Here is a 22,479-nt window from a genome sequence, read left to right as displayed (position 1 = left end):
AATTTTATCAGCTAAGGTGTATCATTCCTTATTTTCTGATCTCTTAAATTTTTATACTATTATTATTTAGTTCCTATCTATTCATTTTGTGGATTTGAGGTGCTTTAGTGAATTTCTAATTCACTAAAATTCCCTTCTGTAAGTACAGGAAGGTCCAGTTTGTTTAGTTTAAGTTATTTTGTTCGGTACTAGAAGGAGAACTGAATTAACGCCATTTCTTTGTTCTGTTTATTTTTTTCAGTGCCTTAAATTTTCCACATTTGCTTCTTTTACTTTTAACTATTCAATTTCCAAGTGATATCTATTCATACCTTTTGACCCCCTAAGTTAAAAATATCAAAGATGATCCCTCAAATTGCATGCATTTTAAGCCCTATAAGCAGTGCTCTGACCTACCAGGGCATTTTTTTGGTATTTTTACACATAGGGTGGAGGTGCTCTTTATGGAGAAGTTAAACAGAAATTTGAGATATGCTAGTAGGTCCCCTCTTCTCTTTTCCCTGCAATTTTTCTTAAACTACCCTTGTTCGTGACAAAGATTGTAACAAGAGTGTGAGAGATTGCTTACTGGGATTTGGTGTTTGTTTTCATGTGCGGGCAATTTAAAGTTTGGGAATTCTTTGTCTTCCAGTTATATTGAAAGCATATTTTTTGGTACTTTTATGTGTTCTTCTCAATGTTATGGGTTTGTTTGTTTGTTTGAAGCATATTGGAGGGGCATGCATTTCAGTTGCTGCCACTGTGCCATACTCCTTTGGAGTTAACCCATTTATAATATTAATTACCAAAAATTCAGGTTTAATTTCTAAATATTAATACAAGTACTGTTATTATAGCTTCCTTCAGTATTATGTTACTTTTGTATACATCCTTAATATTAGTATTTTAAATACATTTTCTTAAAAGTTCTAATTTTTTTAAATAACTACTTGAGCTCATGATCCACAATTTATCTGTATCTTGCTTGAAATTACACATATTTTAGCTGCTGTCATCTGTTACATGTTTATTTCTTTATCATAATAAATTTTTTCTTATTATTTGTCCTAAAAGTAAATATTCTAAATTTGATATTTGGCCTTTTTTACTAAAATTATAATACATATTAAATTTGTCACATTCTCTCTCTCATGTTAATACTTTTATTTAAAAAATATTTCAAGTTTTTCCCTTCTTCATTTATCTTTAGAAAGTGAGAAGTTCTAATTTCTCTTATGTTTTTATTTAATGAAGTTAAATAATCCGTTATAGTTTTAGTATCTTTTTTATAGTACAAAATTTAAAAACCCTTTGGGGTTTTTTAGACATTCTTTTAAAAATAGCACATGCCGTAGTATTCACATAGAATCCTGAGAAATAATTAATAAGTGAGAATCCATCATTCAGTACAATTTAACTTTGATAAAACACCTCATTTTCAAAGGCATTGTGGTTACTTGTCTTAAGTGTAAGATGAATAAAAACCTATTCCAATCTGCAAGGATAAATAGTAGTCATATAAATAATATCCTAGATCAATAAGACAGAAACAAAGCACATGCTCAATGAAGAGACATAGAAAGGGCGCCTGGGTGGCTCAGTTGGTTGGGTGACTGCCTTCGGCTCAGGTCATGATCCTGGAGTCCGGGGATCAAGTCCCGCATCGGGCTCCCTGCTCGGCGGGGAGTCTGCTTCTCCCTCTGACCCTCCCCCTTCTCATGTGCTCGCTCTCTCTCTCATTCTCTCTCTCAAATAAATAAATAAAATCTTTAAGAAAAAAAAATCTAAAAAAAAAAGAGAGATAGAGAAAGGTCTGAGGAAACCCAAACACCTAATTTTGACTAAGTAGATATCTTTGAGCTTTCAAAGGAAATAGACCTTGAAGATAAAAAGTGTTAGCAGACCAGAGAGTAGAACAAATGCCAAAGTAAAGGAATGATAGGAGCAAAGCACAAGGACACCAAAGAAGTATATTAATTCAGACAAACAAAACAATCCTGAATGGTTTTCCTATCATGTAGTTATTGTCTAATTGTGGAGGACATTGAATGTCATGCAAGAGAATTTAAATTTTACTTTTTTGTCAGTGAATGATTATAATAAACAGGTTTAAGATTGTTTTTACATTTTAAGAAAATCAGTTTGTCATCAGTGTAGAGAGAAAGTTAGAAGAAGTAGAGGCAAGGGAGTCAGTTAGGAAGTATTATAATAGCACAGAGAAGAGGACATGAGCATTGTCTTATGAACATAGGTTACATTATTGCTCCTAAAATGGATTATGTTGCTCCTACCATTTAAGTTAAAAGATAAATTACAATTCAAACATTTTTTAAATATCATAAAATATTTATACTTCGGAAATGCTGTTCTATATATTAAATGAAGACCATACTGTGTATATATTTTCACACAGTTCAGAGTTCAGTAATATTAATTATAAGCCATCCTCTCAAACTTTAATCATAACTATGGCTTTTTTTTTTAATCTGCCCTGTCTAGTAATATAACATAAAGGCAATTAAAATCATAACACCAGGGAAGGTAACCTTGGAAATGAGGACAGTGTGACAAAAGTAATCTTGCTGTATTAATTCTAGTCATTTTTATTAGACAAGCTATCCTTGTTTTTGCAAAATAACTAAGCATTTTACAGTCACACTATAATCAAGTGTTTTAAATATATATATTATTTTCATCTTAAGCCACTCAAATTTGACATAAAAGTACAAAAACAAAATGTAAAATGGCATTAATATATTTAGATATTCAGAATTTTCAAGATGCTCATACATTTCACATAAAATCTTTATATAAGAAATTAGCATGCACAATTGATAATGGTGAGAGCTATTAAATTATGTTTAAATTCATAATATAAAAAGAATAAATCATCCATTGCCCATCTGGTTAATGTTTTAAATGTAGTCACAATCAATGTGCCCATATGCAACTTTAAAACAAACCAGAACTTCATATATTTCAAGAAGGCAGTACAACAGAGGGGCTTAAAGTCTCATTTCTGCTGTGACATCACCTACATTTTATTCCTTGCCATGCCAATTACTAACCTTGTGCCTAAAGACAAGTAAACTTAATCTCTCTATGACTTAGTTTTCTTGTTCATAAAAGTGAGGAAAAATATAAAAATCTTAAAGGTTTGTTGTAATGATAGAATAAAATTACATATTTAAGACACTTAAGATTCATGCCTGCTACATAATTCAGTAATTATCAAAATTAAATATTAAAGAGGAAAAAATACTCAGGTACTTAGGGAATCTTGTAATTGCAGACTCAGAGCTAAAGAATCCATTTTAAAAACAGAATCTACAGTTACTTATGGGTTTTATGATTTCCTTATCATTGTTTTCTCTTTCTTTCATATTACCTTTTAGAATGTGATCATTCTGTGATCATTAGAATTTCTACTGTTTAAATTGTTTGGTTATGATGCCATCTGAGATCAAATGAAGTTGAAGAGGGCACAGCATTAGAAAGGAAACCCCATTTAGAAGGTACTGACTACTGACTCCCCCACAAAAGCTAAGTTTATTAGGTCTACTGTAGTAATGGAGAACACCAATTTAGCAGAGTCCTACTAATATCTCAAAAGTGAAGAAATTAAGGAAGGATGTTTATAGGGTTTTTGAGCCTAAGCTGAATTAACTTAACATGTATCTTGGAAAATGGGGAAATTGTTGGAATTGAGTAAAATTTACTGCTGGACAAAGTAGGATGAGAGTCTTGAAAAACAATGTTTGATGAAAAAGTTGTTAGTTGTAGTGTTGAATGACAAACTCATTAGTAGATTCAGTCTAATCTTCTAGAAGCAGGTATTTCCTGAATCAAGCAGCTAAGTTAGTTTTGCTTGGTCTCGGTATGGTTTAAGACATGACCAGAAAAGTATGCCTGATCCCAGAACTGTTTAACCCAGGGCCCGTGAATTATCACATTCTCAAAGGGAAGTATGTAATTTAGAGAAAGAAGCAGAGAAAAGCATCCACCTGAGATAAATCCACAATGTTCATGTAAAATGGGCATTGTACAAAGCACATCCAGCCTAACTATCACTGGTGGTCCCAATGCTGGGGAGTTAGAGAAGGTCCAAAGTGTCACAGAGAGCAGGCAGAGAAGAATCGGACAGACAGCAGATTTGAAGAGTTCAAGTGAAGCAGGTTTGATACAGAAATAGTATCTGATGGGGCGCCTGGGCGGCTCAGTCGTTAAGCATCTGCCTTCAGCTCAGGTCATGATCCCAGAGTCCTGGGATCGAGCCACCCTGCATCGGGCTCCCTGCTCCGCGGGAAGTCTGCTTCTACCTCTCCCACTCCCCCTGCTTGTGCTCCCTCTCTCGCTGTCTCTGTCAAATAAGCAAAATCTTAAAAAAAAAAAAAAAAAAAGAAAGAAAGTCTTGGGATAAAGTAACATTCTTTATAATTATTTTGGATTATTTCCTCATTTAGTTGAATTGGAATTGTTTCCTCATTCAGTTAGTCTAGATACTGAAGCCTGAAACATGTGCTAAATGTAAATTCTAAACTGAATTACAGTGTAGCAAAATATGGCCTACGCAGTATTACTTTGCTATTTATTTAGCAGCTGTAATAATGCACCCCTGTGTTAGTTCTGTCCTAGGTGAAATGGCAATGTAAATATTTTATGACCCATTTTCGTTCTTCAGGGAAGTCCGTGAAGTGTCTGGAGGAGGAGAACATGTAGAAAACTCCAGAGGACAGTATTATAAAGCAGTTTTAAATAATTTGTAATAATGGCTACACAGAAAGCAATCAAGTCTTTAAAATGAGAGATGCAGGATAAAATAGTAGCAAGGTCATGAGGAAAAAAAATAGAAATGGTAGTAGTAAGACTTGAAGGTCAGAAAGCTATGGGTTCAGTTCAAGGACCTACCACGTCTGGGTAAACTTGGGCAAATCATGTAAACTCTCTGGGTCTCAGGTTCCCTATCTTTGAAAAAAAAATTAATTGTTTTTTAGCAAGCCAAAGATGTAAAAATTAAATGACATAAGTCATCTAATATATACATATGATACCAAGTACACAATAGAAACTCAATAAATGGTAATAATTATTTAATTACTTACCTCATGCTATGTATCAGGCACTGAACTCAATGCACTTTTAAATGTTTTATCCTTTTTTGTTTAATCACAGGAAGGTGGTTCCCTATGAGATACACATCCTCAACTTACAGATAAGAAAACTGAAACAAATACAGGTATAGTCATGTTCATCTCATGCCAAACAGCCAGAAAAGGAAGAAACAGCTTTAAATACACTTTTTTCCTCATTCAAGGCCTTACATTCTTAACTACTGCCAGCAGTACCTCTTATTACCATTGCTAAAGGAATGGTTGAATCAACTTATAGATGAATATCTAGTTATTGCATCCTAATATAACTAAGAAGTTGGCAGCTTTCTCCATCCAATCTTCAAAGCAAAAGTTGGTAGCTACAAAATATTTCACATCTTTTATCTTTCACTTTGATGGAACTCATTTCTCAGATCCTGTCTTGCCGCATGCCAGCTATCACATGTTCATCTACTCTTTTGCGGTTATCTGTTCATTACAGATTTGTGACTTATCTTTCTAATTTCTTTAGAGCCTGAGGTGTCATTTTGACTCTGTTTGGGTCTTTGGGTTATAACAATTGTGAAGATCTGAGGACATCTGTGGTGCTGAATAATTCAAATCATTGTATTTTCTAAATCCAACTTGAGTACAAAAGCAAAACAGGAGTTTGCAGACTCAAGTCTACTTTGCAACGAAATTATGAATTATTTCCATCGAAAAAGTTGTATCTGACTGACCAAAAAAAATATGCAAACATTGTTCTTTTTAAAGAACACTGACAAGTTAACAATATACTTATTGGGTCCATGAACATTCTTTTATCCTTGAGTTTTATCCACTTACATATCTTCTTAAGACTAGATTGCTTTAAATTTTTTTTTAATTTAAATTCAATGTAGTTAACAGATACTGTATTACTGGTTTCAGGGGCAGAATTTAGTGATTCTTCAGTTGCATATAACATCAGTTTTATCAGTTGCTCATTACATCAAGTGCCCTCCTTAATGCCCATCACCCAATTCCTCCATCCTCCCACCCACCTCCCCACCAGCAACCCTCAGTTTGTTTTCTATAGTTAAGAGTCTCTTACGGTTTACCTCCCTCTCTGTTTTCATCTTTTATTTTTCCTTCCCTTCCTCTATGTTCATCTGTTTTGTTTCTTACACGCATACTAGTGAAATCAATTTGAATGTGGAAAGGAGACCCTCAGTAAAAGATTTAAAATTCTAGGACTATTATCAAGAGGACCTATTTTAATATGCCTGAGTATTCGTAGTAGATTACCTATTTCCTTTTTTAAAAACTGTGAGACTGTGTGGGGAAAATATCTGCACGCACCTCAATGAGCCAGAGGAATTTAAGGTTTTACAAATGTTTCACTTAATCCTCAAAACTATCCTCCAGAGTAGACCTTGTTCTCCACTTTACAGGTGAAAAAATGGAGGCTCAAGGGAATTAATAAACAATTATTGACTTGTAAGAGTTGTGACCTATGAGGCTTTACAAAGGGTGTTTTGTTTTGTTTTGTTTTTGCCACCCCACTAGTTATCATTTCAGGGAGCATTAAGTTGTCCTCTTTATTGGCAAGTGGTCCTCCTATTAGAGAGAGGCAGAGAAGTCACCTAGAAAGCTCTCAAAACTGGATGAGGTTGGTTCTAGGGCCCAATGGTGAGCATAGCAGTTTGTCTCTGTTTAGAATGAAACTTGGCCCCTGGTGATTCTGATCTCTACTACAACCATCTCTATATTCCAGAGCCCCAGGCAGCACTTTAGGAGAAGTGTTGACTTGAAGAACTGCCATCTAGAATCCTCAAATGTGCATGTAACAGAGGTAAAAATTAAAATCGTTTCTCTAGGTCGGTGTTTGGCCTTCTTTCTCTTCTGTCATCTTTTTCCCGTCCTCGCCTCACCAGTTAACACACCTGACGATAATTACATGTTAGAAGGCTGAGAAAAAGGCGCCTTCAGGAGAAGTCAACAGCACCCTATTCTCTAGATATTTTGTCTTACTACCCACATTAGACAACAGCCAATGTTTTGGGAGAACACTTACTCAGCTATTTCCTCACATTTTTAGTTAGCAGGCTTTCCAAAATATTAACATAACAGAATTGTAATATAGACTCAAAACCAGATGACCTAGGGCAGTGCTAAAAAAAGCAGGGTGGAGGATCCACTGCAAATCAGGACAGGGAGTCCTGTCTCATCCCAGGTCTCTTACTTACCTTCATGAGGAGGGGTCCTATCTGGAAGGAAGCACACAGATAGGTTCCTTGGGAACCAGGAGCACTTAACCTCAAGTCAGGCTAGTAATTTAAAATTAGGTGTTACTAAACCCAAACTTCCTCCCTCTCTCCCTCCCTCCTTTCCTTCCTTTCCCTCCCCTTCCTTCCTTCCTTCATTCCTTCTTTCCTCCTTCCCTCCCTCCCTTCCTTCCTTTCTTTGTGCAATTTTGGCAGCAGAGAAAATTCATTGGACCTCATTTTGGAAACTGAGGTAACAATGACTTCTGAAGCACTACCAGCTTGCAGAAAATAAAGTCAGTATCTGTTCATTAGGAATGGGATTCTGACTTCACTGTAAATAGGCTATAATTGGGCCATACTGAATGATCATGCTAGAAATGGCAGATAAAGATATGGCAAAAAATATTAAAACCACTAATGAAGCCCAACTCCAGTCAAATGTTTATGATGATTATCAGGATCCAAAATGACAACAGAAACAGATAAAATTTGCTTGGAAGGTTTTCAGTGCAATACTTCTGAGCAATTAGTTGTCTTGACAAGAAATACATATATATTTCGTACCAAAAATAATTATGTAATATTCTTCAAAAGGATTCATTCAGTTAAATAGAACTGAAGCAAATCCTATAACAAAATTAAAGACCTTGCTTTCAGAGCAGTTTCCTGTAGACGAGATGTCTAAATCAGATACGATTTACTTATAAATCACCTCTTTTAAACATCAAGCTAAGTTTCCATCAGTTTAAATTTAGCTTTTGTTGGGCGCCTGGGTGGCTCAGTTGGTTAAGCGACTGCCTTCGGCTCAGGTCCTGATCCTGGAGTCCCTGGATCGAGTCCCACATCGGGCTCCCTGCTCGGCAGGGAGTCTGCTTCTCCCTCTGACCCTCCCCCCTCTCATGTGCTTTCTCTCTCTCTCTCAAATAAATAAATAAATAATCTTAAAAAAAATAAATAAATAAATTTAGCTTTTGTTGTTTAATGATAGAGCATGGAGCACTTCTAGCTGCATGAACTGGGGATATTATTTAATCTTTGCATTATAAAGAAACCAATTCTGGCTAAATTCATCTAAATGGGATTTTATATGAAGGATACACGAAGTTCACAGGATAAAAAGGAAGGAAGACCATGGGTTTAGAAAAGGTGGGGAAGAGAAAAGTTACCTGTCTCAGCACTAAAACTAGAGCCATAGTTCCTGTCCAGGGGCCAACTCTAGAAAGGATGATTCCAACCATTCCATCCCTCGGGTCCACTCCCTCTGCCCCTGCTTCTATTTGGCAAATATTTTTGACAAGCTGAAAAAAATCTGATCTGTTTATGTGGCTTGCCTCCTCTTTGGTGTGCCAGTCAGAACAAAATCTGCTGAAAAGGGTCACCAGAGACCCCTCAGATTTTTGGTGGCAGAAGTGCCACCAAAAGGATTCCCAAAAAGGAAACTGGATACTGCTTGAAAAAAAAAGGGGAGGGGTGGGTGCCACCTTCACTAACCTTTAGATCCTTCAATATTTGGTATTCATTAGAAGAGCAAATATGTATTTCAGCCACTCTGCTAAAGGTTTTATTTTAATAGTCCCATTCACTTTTACCAACAAGTCTGTGAAGAGAGAAAATTACTTAAGAGGAAAAAGAGCCTCTGAAAGATGAAATTACATCTTCCCAGTCACAAAGGTAAGAAAACTGCAGCCTGGGAACTAAACCCATGTAATCTGATTCTTGGTGTTATTCTAAACACTGGGAAGCACCACCTACTTCCACATCTGTAAGACCAATAAGATACCACAAAGAGGGGCACCTGGGTGGCTCAGTCGGTTAAGAGTCTGCCTTCGGCTCAGGTCGTCATCCCAGGGTCCTGGGATCGAGTCCCGCATCCGGCTCCCTGCTCCGCGGGAAGCCTGCTTCTCCCTCTCGCACTCCCCCTAGCTTGTGTTTCCTCTCTCGCTGTCTCTCTCTGTCAAATAAATAAATAAAATCTTTAAAAAAAAAAAAAGATACCACAAAGAATACCTTGGAAAAATGTGTTTATTAAAGGGTGTCACCAATGCCTACAAAGCTTAGGCCATCTTATAGGTCAGAAGTCTATCAGGAAGATTGTTCACATTAATGAGTTTTGTACATGTATATATAATTATACAAAAGTAGACACACTAAATAAAGACAATAGTGTACAAATAAGTAACAAATTAAACAATCTTGTTTAGATAAAATTAATAAGCAAAACAGCATGAAAACTAAAATAGAATTTTAGAATCAATATATGGGGTATCAGCACTACCAGCTCTTTAAATGTACCATAAACCTCAGTAAGTAGAAAATGTAGTACTGGCCCATGAGAAACAAATGCTTCACAAAATATAAGAAAGCATAAAAAGGTCCAAAGTAAACCCAAATACATATGACAATTCATTTTATGAGAAATGTTGCATTTTAAACAAGCTGATAGAAATAACTTTTCCCTAACTGATGTTGGAAAGATGAAGTTGCCTTCTGGGGGAAAAGAAGCTGAAGCTCTATATGGTACATCAGGATAAATTCTGTAATAATTTAAATATCATGAAAAATATAAAAATGTGCAGGTCAGAAGAAATAATATAATATGAGTAAACAACAATAAAACGCCATAGTAATATTGCTTTATATATTTTTCTTTATTTTTCATCACAAGTGCACTCTTTAATCCTTATCCACCCATTGACCCATCCCCCCACTCATCTCCCCTCTGGTAACCACCACTTTGTTCTCTATAGTTAAGAGTCTGTTCCTTAATGTCTGTCTCTCTCTCTTTTATTTCTTTGCTCATTTGTTTCTTAAATTCTATACATGAGTGAAATCATATGGTATTTGTCTCTCTCTGACTTTGCTTAGCATTATAATCTCTAGCTCCATCCACATCATTGCAAATGGCAAGATTTCATGCTTTTTTTATGACCAACATCCCACTATATATATATAGATATATATAGATATATAAACAAACCACCTCTTCTTTATCCATTCATCTATTAATGGATACTTGGGCTTCTTCCATAGTTTGGCTATTGCAAATAATGCTGCAATAAACGTAGAAGTTCATGTATCCCTTCGAATTAGTGTTTTTGTATTTTGGGGGTAAATACCCAGTAATGTAAATCCTAGATCATAGGGCAGTTCTATTTTTAATTTTCTGAGGAACTTCCATACTGTTTCCCAGAGTGGCTGCACCAGTTTACATTCCCACCAACAGTGCACGAGAGTTCCTTTCTCTCCACATCTTCGGTAACACTTTGAATTCTTCTGTTTATTAAGGTGATATCTCATTGTAGTTCTGATTTGTATTTTTCCGATGATGAGTAACGTTGAGAATCTTTTCATGTGTCTGTTGGCCACTGGTACATCTTCTTTAGAAAAATGTCTGTTCCTGTCTTCTGCTCATTTCTAATCAAATTGTTTTTTGGGGGAGTTGGGCTGTATCAGTTCTTTATATATTTTAGATATTAACTTTTTATTCGATATGTCATTTGCAAATATATTCTCCCATTCAGTAGGCTGCCTTTTAGTTTTGTTGATGGTTTCCTTTGCTGTACAGAAACTTTTTATTTTGATGAACTCCCAATAGTTTATTTTTGCTTTTATTTCTCTCGCCTCAGGAGACCTATTTAGAAAAATGTTGCTGCGGCCAATGTCAGAGAGATTACTGCTTGTGCTCTCCTCAACAACTTTTATGGTTTCAAGTCTCACATTTAGGTCTTTAATCCATTTTGAGTTTATTTCTATGTATGGTGACAGAAAGTGGTCCAGTTTCATTCTTTTGCATGTAGCTGTCCAGTTTTCCCAACACAATTTGTTGAAGAGACTGACTTTTTTCTATTGGATATTCATTCCTCCTCTGTTGAAGATTTATTGACCATATAATTGTAGGTTTATTTCTGGGTTTTCTGTTCTATTCCACTGATCTATGTGTCTACTTTTATGTCAGTACCATGTTGTTTTAGTTACTACCACTTTGTAATATAACTTGAAGTCTGGAATTGTGATACCTCTAGTTTCATTTTTCTTCTTCAAGACTGTTTTGGCTATTCCAGATCTTTTGTGGTTCCATACAAATTTTAGGATTGTTTGTTCTAGCTCTGTGAGAAATGCTGGTGGTATTGTGATAGGGACTGCATTAAATCTGTAGATTGCCTTAGGTAGTATAGACACTTTAACAATATTTGTTCTTCTAATCCATAAGCATGTTTCTTTCCATTTGTGTCACCTTCAATTTCTTTCCTCAGTGTTTTATAGTTTTCAGAGTACAGGTCTTTCACCTCTTTGGCTAAGTTTATTCCTAGATATTTTATTGTTTTTGGTGCAATTGTAAATGGGATTGTTTTCTTAATTTCACTTTCTGCTGCTTCATTATTAGTGTATAAGAATGCAACAGATTCCTGTACATTGATTTTGTATCCTGAGACTTTACTGAATTCATTTATCAGTTCTAGTAGTTTTTTGGTGGAGTCTTCAGAGTTTTCTATATATAGTATCACGTCATTTGCAAATAGTGAAAGTTTTACTTCTTCCTTACCAATTTGGATGCCTTTTATTTAGGTTGTCTAATTGCTGTGCCTAGGACTTCCAGTACTATGTGGAATAAAAGTGATGAGAGTGGACATCCTTGTCTTGTTCCTGACCTTAGGGGAAAAGCTCTCAGGTTTTCACCATTGAGAGTGATGTTGCTGCAGGTTGTTCCAAAGGCCTTTATTACATTGAGGTATGTTCCCCCTAAGCCTACTCTGCAGAGGATTTTTATCACAAATGGATGTTTATTCCTCTAGGTTTATATGAGAATACTTCTGTTATTATACTTTGATGTTGAAAAAACTAAACATAGATACATGTAATTGTAAAAAATCTAAATGACATAACAATACTATAAACAAAATCAAAAGAAAAAGTTACATTGTGAAAAAAATATTTGAAACTCATTTCACAGTAGGAAAATATCCCTAATACATAAAGTAATTCTAAGAATATATAAAAAAATGACAAAAGAAAAAAAACAAAAGAAAAATGACAACCTACTGAACAGATAATTCACAGAAGGGAAAATACAAATGGCTCTTTATGAAAGGATGCTCCACCTCTCTCACTATGAGAAAAATGCAAATAAAAACTACCATTAAGATATCTGTTTAACCTAGGAGATCTGCAAAGATCCAAGTTTGAAAATGTACTTTTTTCAACCATATGTGCTAGGGAAAACTGCATTCTATATATTTCAGATGGTAGTTGAAATCCATGCAAAATGTGCAGAGGACAATTAGGTATTATCTCAACATGTTTACCCTACAAATATTTCTCCACATGCAAGAAATTACACATGTACAAAACTATATATTATTTTGTATGTAGCAAACATGAATAAATTTGTAATAGAAAAGTTTGAAAACAACCACCATGATCACCAATATGAGTTATTTGAATGCTTTATTTGAATAACATTCACATTAAAATGTGAATGGGAAATCCCTCCGTGCACCAGTATAAGTAGATCTTACATGGACCTAAAAAACAAAATGAACAAACAAACAACAACAAAGAGAGAAACAGACTCATACATATAGGGAACTGGGTTGCCAAAGGGGAAGGGGTAAAAGGATGGGCGAGGGGTGCCTGGGTGGCTCAGTCGTTAAACATCTGTCTTCAGCTCAGGTCATGATCCCAGAGTCCTGGGATTGAGCCCCACATCAGGCTCCCTGCTCCACGGGAAGCCTGCTTCTCCCTCTCCCACTCCCCCCTGCTTGTGTTCCCTCTCTCCCTGTGTCTCTCTCTGTCAAACAAATAAATAAAATCTTTAAAAAAAAAAAAGGATGGGTGAAATAGGCAAAGGAAATTAAGAGGTACAAACTTTCGGTTATAAAATAAGTAAGTCCCAGGGATGAAACTACAGCATAGAGAATATAGTCAATAATATTATAATACATTTATCATGGTGTTTCATAATGTATATAATTGTTGAATGACTATGTTGTATGCCTGAAACTAACTTATTACTACATGTCAACTATACTTTAATTAAAATCATTTTAATAAAAGAAAACTAGGAGACAAACATTGTTAATAAAAAAATAAAATTAAAATATCTCAAAAGTGTATTATTAGGTGAAAAAAGCAAGATAGAGGAACAAAGTCAAGGTACTTCTTGTGTATGGAATAAGTATATGTGTGCTATTTGTTTATAGTGTCATAAACAATTGTTGAATCAGTATACTAAAGCTAATGAATGGGTACGAGGAGCGTGTGTGTGTGTGTGTGTGTGTGTGTGTGTGTGTGTGTGTGCATGTGTAAGCTGGGTTGGGAATAGCATATGCAGTATGGTTGCAGAAGCAGGAGCAAGAGCTATCCGTTCTATGCCTTCCTCTTTTTTCTACTTTTGAACCGAATTATTACCTAATCAATAATTCTAAAGGGTAAGAAAATCTATTAGCATATCCAATAATTGTATTTGTATTACTCTTCCATTCTGCCATGCCAATGAAATTAAGTGTGGGTTTCATCTTTAACAGAAGTCTTATAACGTTAAAGTCTGCCATATTAACTATTGTAAGTAAATGCTAGGGACCATGAAATTTACCCTAAGGAGCTAAGTAACTCAAATGATATACAGGTGTTAACCGCCTTCTTAAATAAAGACAAAAATTTACTTTTCATAATGGAAAAATAATTTAAATTTTACTAAATTATTATCCTCTCTTGAATATTAGCATCACCAATGCTCAACCAGGAGATCATGGCAGGAAGCACATATTACTCAATTTGATTATTCCCAAAACCTAGCATTGTATACGAAATAATTAAACATTTCAAATAAAAGTATCATTTATTCTTTATTTTAAATGTACTGAATGATTTGACTTGTAGAAGTGGTTTTCATTAGGCATATCAAATTTGCGTACAGAAAATCTAGAAATATGGAAAATCATGCAAGTTTTTCTTTCATTCTGGGCTCTATTTAATAAAGTCTTAAATATGCTTTTGATATCATAAGATTCCCACATTGCAGCTTCATTAGTTAACTCAATAAGCCCAACATTAGGTTAGAAACTCTATGTTAGCTTAGACACTCAGCTAATTATGATTGTCCACATGTGGATTTCCATTTTTATCTAAACTTATTTCCCTTGCTTCCACAATAGTCTAAAATCAAGTATGAGTGGCTTTTACATTATTCCGTTTGGGATTATCTATCCCCTGCACTACTACAATTATAATAATAAATAATAATGATAATGATGAGTTGTGAACTTGATGTTCAAACACAACAGGGAATAACAAGTGCAAATTCACATTTAAGATCTTGTTTACACTTTGATTACAAAGTGCTCTTCTTTGTTTTAAAAATGTATGCATAAGTAAATAAATAAATAAACAAACAAACCAAAACTTATGCATTAAAGCATTAGTGGCATAATGTGTATGAACTCCTAATAATTCAGAGCATGGATAGGAACTAATGTTTAGAGCAATTTCAATATATCTCTTAACCCATTTTATATAAAATGAAGCTGAGTAATGTAAGGTGAAATATTTTGACATTTAATAGTTAAGCTCACTGACACTGAAGCAAGTGTCCTTAGGTTAGAATCACTATTATAAGACCCCTGTTATTTAGTTCACTGGATCTTAAATGTCAGTCTGTTAGAATAGTTTAATAAATGAAGGCAACATAAAATAAGAAACTTTTGGTGATAATTTCCTAAAGTAATTTTAATTAATTCATTCTATCTTTCATTCTATGTATTTTCTATTCTTAGTTTTAACAGCTTTGTTGAGGTATAACTAGCATACAATAAATGACATATATTTTAACTGTAAAATTTAATAAGTTATGACATATTCAGAGCCTAACTCATAACCAAGATCACCAAAAGCAAAATAGTTAACATTTCCATAACCCCAAAACGTTTCTTCATGTCTTTCAACACTGCTATTTTATAGGAATAGATTCTGGTAGTTTATGGACTCTCTAATTTTTTTTTTTAACTTGGCAAACCAGAAAATACACTGCTTTGTTTAACATACTTACTATGAAGGCAATATTCCAAGCTCAGGGAACACAGCAGGAAGAAAAACAAAAATGAGAGCTGCCTTCATTTACCTTACAGTTTTATAGTGAGAAGAGCCAACCATTAAACATGAGGTGGTGCTAAGTACAATAAAGCAAAAATATAACAGTACAAAGGGATCTAGAACTACTACAGAAGGTGGAAACTTTATTTACATATTAGTTAGGTGGAGGCCCTTTTGACAAAGTGGCATTAAATAGTGACCTGAAGGCAACATGATACCCACTCCTTTACCACCTCCCCCAATTTTTTCTTCTTGTTGACTTGATATCCCACAGAAACTAAAGACAATGTCTCTGAACTTTTCTAATTTTTAAAATGGGTCTAGGAGTAGTAACCAAATGCATATGCTTGTAGTGAGCATTAAGTAAGATATTAATATAATTACACTAATTAGAATAGTGGTCAGGACATGATGAATATTTAATATAAAAATTAGCTTCTTTATCATGACCCATGATCCAAGAGCAAGGTAATGGCAGAGGCAAGATTCCAAGGCAGCTCGTATTTTCTCATGCTTCCTCCAAATGTTAAAACTGCTAATCAAAACTAAATTTTTTACTGAGCCAAGAGAAGCTGAAACAAGAACTGGTTGACTCATACACGCTTAAGCACTGAAATTACTAGATGGTAAGTCGTAACATACTGTGTTTCCCTGTGTATTTTTCATAGCATAAAGTTTCCTCTTGGTGGCGTAACTTGCTAGTACCGTTACTATTTGCTCATTGTGAGATGACAGGGATTTAAAAATCATCAAGGAATAGCAAAGATGTTCACTTTCTCAAACTGATAGCACATTACATGCCTTTTTGCTACAATTAATATACTCCATTTAACAAAGCCTAACTCCCTTTATAATATGGGAGCAATTTGCACAGTTTCCTTAAAGAGATGACTCTTTTCACACCTACCATAACTAAGGTCTGCAAACCTCACTGAGGCATGGCAGCTGATAGAACGTTAGAATGTAATTTTCACCAACCATCTAAGGGAAGTTACAAAATAATGTATCATTTTTTATAGTCAAAAGAAAATACTCAACCAATTCATTCTTTTTCATTCTTCTCTTTTTATTTACTTCCACTTCTTCCTTATCCTGATTTTTTTATTGAGAGTCTATTGACTGAAACGATCTTGTGCTATTTTTTGACATTGTAACAATGGTTTACCTTTGTGTGGCTACTTCACTTCACTCAGCTTGAGGTGAGTTATCCATTAAATATAATGCTTAATTGTGCTTGTCTCAGCAGCTTAAAGTTTTTCATTCTCAGAAAACAATTGTACACTCATTTCTATGCCATAAGTACTAGGCATTTTATTTTCTCAAGAACTCAACAGCGAAGTTTCATTGGATTGCGCCATTTAAACAATGCAAAGTGTTTCTGGAGAGACCTATGTAAACAGGTCCAAGTATTACAAACTGAAAACCAATTACAAATTTTTTTTAAAAAGTATCCTGTGGCTTGGAGAACAAGGTGTTCTGGTTAACTTAATTTTCTGGGTTGAAGTCTAACATAATTTAATCTTTTTTATGACAGAGAAGCTTCAGTAACTTTATTCAGTCCTTAAAATTTTCTACTGTAAGGCAGAAGAGAAAGAGCTAATATATTCAATGACCGTAAGTGTGTGTGGAGGGTGAGGGCATATAAATATATATAATCGGCTTAAAATAGTTCTTAGCCTTGATCAACATTTTACATTGCTGGAGTACATGTGAATGCCATGAAAGCTTAATGATTCCCTCCAATTAAGATTGGAGTACAGGGGCACCTGGGTGGCTCAGTTGGTTAAGCGGCTGCCTTCGGCTCAGGTCATGATCTCAGGGTCCTGGGATCAAGCCCCGCATCGGGCTCCCTGTTCGGCGGGAAGCCTGCTTCTCCCTTCCTACTCCCCCTGCTTGTGTTCCCTCTCTCGCTGTCTCTCTCTGTCAAATAAATAAATAAAATCTTTAAAAAAAAAAAAAAGATTGGAGTACAGTAGTAAACCAACTACAAAATTATCTAGGAATACTTAAGAAAAAAAAGTATCCCTACTAAATAGCAAGATGGCATTTATTGATATGATATGAACAGGAAAGGGATTGATATTTTATATATTTGCTATATACAAAGATAAAAAGCATTCTTCATTGCTTATATCTGGAAGCAATTTAGACATAACTTGATTAACTTCATGTTATAGGTGAGGATTAAAGCCTAGGAACACTAGGGGCACCTGGGTGGCTCAGTCGTTAAGCAACTGCCCTCAGCTCAGGTCGTGATCCCAGGGTCCTGGGATTGAGCCCTGCGTTGGGCTTCCCACTCTGCGGGAAGCCTGCTTCTCCCTCTCCCACTCCACTTGCTTGTGTTCCCTCTCGCTGTGTCTTTCTCTCTCAAAAGATAAATAAAATCTTTAAAAAAAAGCCTAGGAACATTAGCAAAAACTAAAGAATGGCAGAATTGGATCAATATATGAAATTTTTAAATGAGAAAGAAAAAGAAAGCATTGAACTCGCTAAAGTGAGAAAATTCAGGGATGATTTTACAACGTTTCTAGGAAAATAAAGGTTAATGTGAAGAATCCTATAGCTTATTCTCATTTTTCTGGTGATTACAACTGGGAAATGCTGTGCAGGATAATTAAACAGGATCTAACATGAGGTTTGGACTCTACTGGAGTAGTTATTCTATCCACAGAGACAAGATTACACCAAACTTAATATTAAAAAGTTTAGAAGCTGAACTGATGGTTAGAAATCTGTTATTTCTAGCTTGTTTCCTGGTGTTAAATAAATGAATTTTAAATCTATAACCCTGTTTACCTTCCCATGGGCATAGGGATATATCTCTGTCCTTGAAGATTGTTTATGAAAAGTCCACTGGCAACGTCTGATAAAGGTTTGCTATCCAATTAATAGAATATTAGTTAAACACCAGCTACTTTAATCAATAAACCCCAATTTGTGGGGTAAATTCCAAACTTACTGTGTTGACACAATAGAATATATTACTCACCCACATGCTATAGTACATTGCTTCTATTTCTGGGTGGCAGCTGGCCTTCCACATGGAGATTCAGGGATCCAGGCTCTTTCTATCTCTGTCTCAACTATTCAACTAGTGCCTCTGCTGTATCCTACGTATATGGGCATGTGACTAGGGAATGGGAATATGGTGATATGGAGCAGAACACTTGCTTACACTTCAACCTGGAAGTAACACAATGAGGGAGTTAGTTATGAGGGAGGTCAGGTAGGGAGAGGCAAAAGTAGTGAAAGCAGGGAAGACAGTGCAGACTTTAGCTAAGCAGCCATTCCCTAGCAAAAATTCTGTTAACAAATATAATGGGAACATGTCTTTGGAGAGCATCTACGTATCTCTGACACATATGTGAGACATAGTCCCTCCTCTTGAGTTAGAACTTATCCTGCCACCATATATGATAGTTGGAGTAATTAGCACAAGGACCAAGATAAACTGCTTATTATATATTTCTATTTGCAATAGAAAGTAATCTGTTACAACTGCAGCAGAAGTATTACTTAAAGGTTAAAAGTGGTAACACGTGCAATGATAATACCAAAGATTTTTCGAAAACTGTCAGGAAAATGGCAAAATCCAATCCAAATGGATACTGATCATCAGCCCTGAGCATATATTAAAAATGCTTTTAAAATATAAAATCCTATTCTTAATAAATTGTTATAATTTGGCAAATATGTGGCATTTTATAAAAAAAGGACCAGTTATGGTTCTAGATTTGTTTTCCTCTACATTAATAGTACCAAATGACTCCTCTTGGATACTTCTTATTTATGAACCCCCAACTTGATGTCTGCCTGCCAGTTGGAATTTTTTTCTTCTGTGGATTCATAAGCTTCTAACAGTACTCCCACCCACTTGGTATGCTATATTTTGTGTGACTAGGACCCTAATCAACAGTGCTTTTTAAATTGTGTGAACAGTCTTCTAATAATTGTATTAAAGGGTAAGTTATCACTGAAAACTTGTGACTTCCAGTTTAGCGTGAGCTCAGAGTCCACTTTTGCTTTCATCCAAGTGCTTGGTTCTTCTGAATGTGGGTAGTATATACGTACCCTCTTTATAAGTAAAGTGTAACTGAAAACTGTAAGACCCTTAGAACACGGGGCCCCTGGGTGGCTCGGTCATTAAGCGTCTGCCTTCGGCTCAGGTCATGATCCCAGAGTCCTGGGATCAAGCCCCGCATCGGGCTCCCTGCTCGGCGGGAAGCCTGCTTCTCCCTCTCCCACTCCCCCTGCTTGTGTTCCCTCTCTCGCTGCGTCTCTCTCTCTGTCACATAAATAAATAAAATCTTTAAAAAAAAAAAGACCCTTAGAACACTTGTTCTTTTGCAGTATAAATATAGTCGATTAAGGGACACCTGGGTGGCTCAGTTGGTTAAGCGTCTGCCTCCGGCTCAGGTCATGATCCCAGTGCCATGGAATCGAGTCCCATACCAGGCTCCTTGCTCAGCAGGGAGCCTGCTTCTCCCTCTGCCTGCAGCTCCCCCTGCTTGTACCCTTGTTCACTCTCTCTCTCACCCATGCTCTCTCTCTCTCTAACAAATAAATAAAATCTTTTTTTAAAAAAATAAATAAATATAGTCTATTAAAATGCATCTATGCCCTGTTTATATTTTCTCACCACATTGGTTCCTTACAAGTAATGCCAAAATAAAGATCAGATTAGCTCACAAATAATTATTTTAAAGGTCTGAGTATGCGAAATCACAGCTAATGATATTTACTATCATTAGGGAAGCAAATTAGAAGAATATTAAAGCCTTCACATTTCAGTACTCATAGATTTCTAGGTAATTACAAAACAACATTGTTACTAATGAGATTTTTTTCATAAAACTGAGACAATTAGCAATATTTTCCCTGTAAGAAATAATTTGGCAAATTTTAGTAAAAAAAAAAATAGCTGTCTATGGCTATTTTGTCTCAGCGAAATGACTGAAGTTTTGGAAACAAGGCAAATGTTCATGCCAAAGCCACTTTATCTTTGTTAACAACAAAAATAAAAGATTCTTAGTTATTCTGAAAGTCCAGATAATTTGATATTTATATTTATGAAAGAAAATTAAAGATATTCCATTACATCTGGTCAATTACCAAATACAAAATAGATTCAACATGGTATTATTCACATGAGGGAAGAAAGTGGAGAATTAGTTCCTGACCTTAGTCATAAAAAGATTACAATCTATTTTGAAGAACAAGGTACATCAAGTAAACAACAGCTTATAACTAAGAGTTCAACGATATAGTTGAAAAGCATGCCAACATTTTAATAGGAAACAAGTAATATTCAGAAAGTTTAGCTAGAGAATATACCACATGGTATCATCTTTTTGATATTTAGAGCTAATACTACTCAGAAAACACCATCTGCAGAATTCATAGTATCTACAGGGAACATATAAGAACATGCAAATGGGACTCTCACAGAGAGTCTATCTCAAGAGTGCATACTTAGTGCCAGGTACTCTATTAGGTGACAGAAACTGATGTGACACAGACATCACAGTCTAATGGAGACATGGTAAACAAATGTATAACACATTCACAGTGAGGCTTTGGAGCGTATGAAAAGGGAAAAGGCACCAAACCCATCTTAAAAGAGATTACAACTGGACAGAACTTTAAGGGACAGATAGGTTTAGTCTAGCAAAGAAGAAGCTGAAATATGGAGGATGTTCTAACCAGAAGGAACAGAATGTGCAAAGCTTCAGAGAAAATATGGATTGTTGCAAATAGTACCCTTTACTGGAATGCTGTGTGGGGGGGAGGGTATGATTGTATGCCCTATATGCTAAAGGCATTAAGATGTCCCATCATTGGTCTGTGACATCAAAAAATACTCTGTTCTGTTTTCAGCTACTTTTTCTCATGACATCTACTAAAAAAATATGTGTGCATGCACTGAACAATAACTAGTAAATGACTCTTAGGTTTTGTACCCAAATTTCAATACAGGTCCCTTTTCATGTAGGTTGACCAATTTAGAAAAGTCTTTTTTACTGAGAGATGGCTTGTTTTGTAGAACCAAAGGCAGCCGATTGTCTGATTTTTCTCCTGTGCCTTTATGGCATTTTTGGTTCTCCGGGAAACAGATTCTGAGAAAGAGACTTGGACAGAGTACTAAATCTGGGATGGCCTTGTATAGTTGTCCTAATCATTATTAGGATGCTAGGCCTTTATCCCCATATCAACCAGTCACTGCATGGGGCCTGACTACAGGAAGGCGCATGACCTTGGGCCAAATAGCTTTCTCAAACTCAGATACATCTCCAGAAAGAAACTGTATGGACCCAGGTGCAAGCCTGCAGTCACCAACCCTGTCAGCAGCTATGGAAATTAGTGCTTTAGTCCCAAAAGGAGATTCTGAGTGTTGTGCCAAAATGGCTCTTAACTTTCCAATGTAAGTCAGGTCCAGACCCTGCCAGTCTCTGCAAAGAGACAAACACAATTCTCAGCAACAGAAGTTTTACCTGATTGCTTAGAGGGACTGCTAAGAGTCAACCACCTGAAGACTTCCCAGAAGGGGAGGCAGAGGTAGTCTCCCCCCATGCCTAGGCCGTTTACAAAATAATGAAGCCCTCCAGAGAGGGGAAACTTTAGTCCTGGAACTTCCTTTACCAGGTCTTCTTGGCCTGGTAGACATACTAAAGATAAACCACAGAGATCTAGGAACTGACATCAAACTTTGTTCCACTCACTCCACCAGCTTTGATGTAGTATGCGGAAACCAAATGCAGGCAACTTGTTCAAATAGTTTATTTTGATAGGATCATTCAACATCAACTTTATTCAATATAAAATTATCTAATAAATTTTAACTAGCCTTTCTATTAATATCTCCCCCATATACACATACACATTTTTGGAATAAAGGTAAGAATGAAAGGCCACAGAAATTTTATCTCAAGGTCTGTGCTTGCAATGGCCCACTGGCTGCCTGGCTAGGTCTTTTGGTCACCTTGAGTATATGGATACTTTTTCTTTACCAAGAAACCTCCTAGGCCAATACTGTTGATTAGATCTTGTGACAAAGACCTCTGTCAGAGAAAAAT

This window comes from Callorhinus ursinus, unplaced genomic scaffold, assembly GCF_003265705.2.
Source record: "Callorhinus ursinus isolate GAN/ISIS: 27379988/994484 unplaced genomic scaffold, GSC_fseal_2.0 scaffold8, whole genome shotgun sequence".
Lineage (NCBI taxonomy): Eukaryota > Metazoa > Chordata > Mammalia > Carnivora > Otariidae > Callorhinus > Callorhinus ursinus.
The sequence above is the reverse complement of the archived record's forward strand: the minus strand, read 5'-3'. Positions refer to the sequence as shown.